The sequence below is a fragment of the Atta colombica genome, unplaced genomic scaffold, assembly GCF_001594045.1.
Source record: "Atta colombica isolate Treedump-2 unplaced genomic scaffold, Acol1.0 scaffold163, whole genome shotgun sequence".
NCBI classification, from domain to species: Eukaryota; Metazoa; Arthropoda; class Insecta; order Hymenoptera; family Formicidae; genus Atta; species Atta colombica.
Window position 1 is genome coordinate 2,914,719 of NW_017259254.1, and position 5,578 is coordinate 2,920,296.

A 5,578-nucleotide genomic window follows, 5' to 3' on the forward strand; every position below is an offset into this window, starting at 1 on the left:
TTTTTAGAATGTCATCATATTATAAATACTTTGATATAATTGACATAGCTTTATAATAAACCAGTATAGCTATACTTTGCTTTGGTGGAGCGGCTTTAATGTGTTTACATTTCAATAATCAACAATATTATGTAATAATAATGTATTTCGAGATTTCTATCGCATATCGAAGCTTTTGTTTTACCTTTTTTTTTTTCGAATTGATCAAATCCTTTCACGTTGTTTCAAACATATATGATTTTACGGGAAAAAATATCATGGAAATTCATATATAATCAAAGGAAAGCTTAACAAAATCAAAAGGAAGCTGCATTAGTAAATTCACATTTATAAATATTACAAATATTTAAATTCAAGTCTTTATTAAATATGCACTTAAAAACATTTTTCACGTTCTCGAAAGTTTATTAATTCGGTCATTAGTCAAGTCATAACACTATCCGATTTGCCTGACATTGATTTTGCCTTTGTTTACAAATTATCATTTCCAAAGTATTTCTTGATATACTGAAAAATGATATATGTTGTCCTCAGAATATGATGTTAAGTATCTATGAATTTTCGAATTAAATTTTCGAAAAAACTGGGCCACAATAATATAGGCTACAAATAACAATTTTTTGGTCATATTTAGAGTGATATTGCGGTTAAAGAACTTTTATTTTTCCAATTTTATACTACTACTGTTTTAAAATGCTATCTTTTGTCTTCAAAATGAATTTTTTTTTGTTTATTTTAAGACCAAATTACATGGGTTTGAAATGTTAACACATATTATGTATAGCTAATAAGTGTCTTAATTCACGTGCAATTTTATTTTTACAATTATAATTTACATGATTTGTTCTTCTTGGAAATAAAAAAAAATTGATGGAAAAAATTGATTAAAAGAAAAATTTTAAAAAACGTAACAAAGTCTCCTCCACGTGTACTCTGGTTACATATCATAGTTAAATTATCTTCTAAAGATTATCATGCTAATCTCGAAATATCAAGTCCAAGAAAAAAACAAATTAACTATAAAAGATAAAAGTACATACAAACCAATTATAAGATATAATACTAGCTATACATGATAAGCCCATTCAAATGTAACTTGGTCTTAAAAAATCGTACAAAAATAAAAGAAATTCATTTTGAAAATAAAAGATAGTATTTTAAAATAATGTAGACGAAATTGAAAAAAATTAAATTCTTTTAAACGCGAGGTCGTTCTAAGTATAATAAAAATTATCATTTTTTTGCTTATGTTATTTTCCTCAAACGTATGGCAGAATATTTCTGAACGCAGATTCAAATTCAGCGATACAAAATCTTTGAGAAATAACACAAGTCAAAGATGAAAAAAACCAAACACAGTCGGATAGTGTAATAAAAAGAATTTTTTCTCTTTCAATCTTCTTGAAATTTTGAAATTCTAATTAAATATCGAAAAATTTAAAATTTCTTCAATAATAAAATTATTCACTAACACTTTACTTGAAAATCAATAATGCTAATCTTTAATGTTAACACTGAACTTGTATGTTGCGTCATCAGTTGATAAATAATTCTACCTTACATGTTTACTGATAAGAATGTACAAATAACTTTGTAGTTTTTCTTTTCGATATTTGATTTAATAGTATATTTAATCATTCCTATTGCTAGAACAAAAATAAGAAAAAACAGATGAGAAATAAAATGCTTTTCTTCGAGAAATGACAACAAAATGTGCTTTTGTCCAATTTATTAGAGGTCCGATTCGAATTACTACGAGCAATATGTTGACACATCGTAAATTGTGCGAACGTCAAGATTGAAAGCGATGTACGTGTGACGCTGAAGAGTGCATTAAATGACAAAACGCTTATTTAAATCGCCATGAGTCTCGTAAAATCTCATATTTCTCTGCATTCGACTCGATAGCTGGCATTTTCTACGATGTGTACATATAGCGTAGAACTGTGACTGGTGTATTCACACTGAAAGAACCGCGGAGTCGAAGAAACACCGAATCTGTTCTCTTTAAAATATACTTTCTATGCATTCTTTTCTCGTCATCTTCCCTCTCTCAACCTGTCGTTTCTCGCTAAAATGCATTTAAAAAAGTACAACCAGCTATAGAACAGGTCTAACGATGCAACGGTATCACTCGGGAAGTACTGAAATCTCACTCCAAAAGAATGAAAATACTGCTATTTATTAAAAAGAATGCAAATATTTTCTTTCTTTTTCAATAGTATTTTCATGTTTTTGATAACATAATATCTTAAGATCATACTTAAGATAGATTTAAATCTATCTAATTAAATAAGAATCAACAGATTATAAATACCAGTCTAAAATTGAGAATAAGAACTAGCACACTTTAAGAAGCGATATGTATCGAAAGTGTAGAAAATAACTTATCTCGATATCTTGAAAGATTATCTTTCTGCATGTATGTATTATACTTGTATTAGTTTTCTGTTGATATGCACATTGACGTTCTTGACTAATCAATTGCGTCGCAGAAAAGCATAAAATCACAATGGGATTCGAAATCTATGCGAGTATATCCAGATGTATATGCTACATGTCAATTTCATAGACAAGAAAGCGTGATCTTCAACTTAAACGGATGGAGTAATTGCTGCAAAGTCAAATTCCCATATTCATTTAAATTTATCTTCCTATGAGAGAAGAAAAAGAAAGAAACTAGAGAAAAGAGAGAAAAAAAATGTCTATGAAAAATCCTTATGAAGAACAGGCTCTCTCTCTCTCTCTCTTTCTCTGTCTCTCTTTATAACATCTGTAAACGGAGAAACTAAAGCTCGCAAGCGATTGGTTGGAGCGCGAAGGCGTGCAGCCGCGCCTCCAAGTCGAAATGTAAGCCACGTTTCTCTCTCTCTCTCTCTCTCTCTCTCTCTCTCTCTCTCTTTCCCCGTTCTTTTTCTTCCTACAATCCTTAATAATAGAACAGTCGTGTTACGTGGACGTGATGTGACTTGACTGCGTAATACTCACTGACGGAACGTATACACGCGTACTGTTCCTAAGTTTACACTCGTGGTAAACGACGATGGGACGTTGCAGCTACCACGAAGTTCTTTGCCTGCGATGAGGTCCGACGCTACGGAACCGTCGCACCTAGGTCGAATTTGACGAAACGCAACTTTCTGTTACGCGCTATTGTGTTGTGTTGTCGTTTCCATGCACCGCACCCGATAAAAACACGTACGGATGAATCAGAACACTACTGCAGATTGCTGCAGACAGTGCAGACTGATCAGGAACCAGGAGTAGGACTGAACACAGACTCAGGAATCTCAGGACTGGCATGGACTCAACTGATTAACTTGGAGTCGTAGATTCTAATAGCTTCCCACTACGCTTGCTGCACTTGAACTGACTGAGACCAACCGAAGCGCACGCAATAAAACGGGATAGCAGCGCTAAAGTTCCGTACGCACGCGCGATGTAGGTATTTCGGTCGTCGGTGAATGTTCACTAGAGTTAGAGTTAGTAAGACATTCTAGATAATCTAGGTTCCGTTAGTTCTAGGACGCATCAGATTTCCATCAAATTGCTCCTCAGGTATCATGTTATCCTTGTTTAACATTCAGTGAGCAATAAGAATAAAATGAATGGCACTCAGATGGAAATCTGAGGTTTGTCGCGTCGCATGCTCCAACATGCTCCTGCCATAATTCCTATTCACTCTAATGAGGGCATTGAAGTGAGAAAGAGCTATGATAGGAGCATATTGGAGCATACGACGCGACAAACCTCTAAACACAATCCGGGCAGGTGGTGGAAGAATAAGTCGCCCGCATGCACGGTAACCAAAATTCCTCGTGAGAAGTCGTCGTAGATTATTTTGGGAAATACGGAAAATAATCTCATGAAAAATTTGACTCGTGGATAATTATATCAATAATAAAAAAATTATATCAAAATTATAGCTGCTTTCCTTTTAAAAGATACAATCCACAAAAGTTCTATTTTTGTTATTCACTGATGTCCAACAAGGACGACATCCAAAAATGACATTTGTGTCGAGTATGTCCTCTAAAAGGTAAATAGCTTATAATAACAAAGTTGATAAATATAATATATCGTGTTGTAATTTTGTAATGGACTGACCGATCGTACTGATGTCATAATTGCATGAGTTTCGTGAAGTTGACGAGAGATGTCGCTATTGTGACGTTAAAGCGGCATCATAATAAATGTGCGTTCGATGAGAAACAGACCAGTTCCATGAATATGCGAAGAAAGGCGGAAGTAAGGTATGCTAGATAAGTCTAATCTACAAAGAATAAAAACAAAAAGAAGTTTTTCTGTATAATATAAAGAAAGATATCGAACTCACTTGTTTTTTCTATATTCTTTGAAGAAAAAATGCTTCGAGAAATCGTACTAGGATATTAATTAATTCGATCAAAGATGACATAAAAATATTTTTGTATTTAGGTCACAAATGTGCAAATAAAAGGCTATTTATTATCTGATTTTAATCTTGCAAAGTATCACATAACTAAAATACTATATTAAGGAAATTTATGATGTATGTAACTTATTATTATAATGTTTTTATATATTTTTATGTGATATTTTTCAGAATACAGCTTACAATTAGTGACAAATTTGTAAGTTAGAAGGGACAGTCTCAAATTTTAATTTTTCATCACACTTTACAACGCGTCCCGAATTTTGTTTCTAATCAAGAATCTGATTATAAATTATCCCTTTTTTATGTATAAAAATAATAAATGAAATAATTTAATCAGTATTTATAGTTCGCTCTTATTCTATCTTATTCTATTATTTCAAGAGTCACGTCTAAGTAATGTCTTAAGACGCTAATATTAACATTTTAAAACATTACTTATAGATGGTCTTGAAATAAGAGAAGATTATCATGAATACTGACCAATAATTAAAAATAAATATAAAATATAATGTTTAATAATATGTGAAGAACGTTATGATTTTTTATTTAAAAACCCAGATATTATTCATAAAATATCTTCAATAGAAAAGTACAATTTTAAAAAATAAAGAGCAATTCCGTAACTTGATGTAATTTATTTTGTTGTGATCTCGTGTGATCATCTCAAATCATAAGATGCACCACAATGTTAGATCATTTTTTAAAGGTGTAATATTGTATATATTTTTGATAAAAGAAAGAAGAATATGAAGAAAAAAGAGAAGGAAAGAAAAAAAAGGAAGAAGAAAACGAAGATAAAAGAAAGAGGAAGAAAAAAGAAGAATTTCTTTTGTTGCGCTTAATGATGAAGATGTTACAATGATAAAAACAGTGTTGATCGTCAAAGATACGTAAAATTGCATTATTTATATTTCAATACATAAATAAGCAGCATATATAGAATATTTTATGTAGAAAAGGAAAGATTTCTATTGAATAGTAATTTATTATACAGACATAGTAAACATGTTGACTAAAGCATCGAGTTGTTGAACATTTGAAATTGAAAATGTTGGATTTGTACGTAAGATAAAAATGTAAAAACACATTTTTTATGATTAATTTATTAGATTATATATAATTAGATTATATAATTAGATTATAATACATATATAATTTCAT

The 5,578-nt window shown here is 30.9% G+C and overlaps 1 protein-coding gene across 3 annotated transcripts in view; it reads right to left on the minus strand.

Annotated features, from left to right (window-relative positions):
• LOC108686063 (carnitine O-palmitoyltransferase 1, muscle isoform) overlaps positions 1-3,057 on the minus strand; it is a 25,983-nt gene extending 22,926 nt beyond the window's left edge. For all 3 annotated transcript variants that reach the window (XM_018191132.1, XM_018191130.1, XM_018191133.1), the window contains exon 1: positions 2,989-3,057. The gene's annotated coding sequence lies outside the window, so the exon portion shown is untranslated. The remainder of the gene's footprint in view (positions 1-2,988) is intronic.
• Between the last annotated feature and the right edge of the window lie 2,521 nt (positions 3,058-5,578).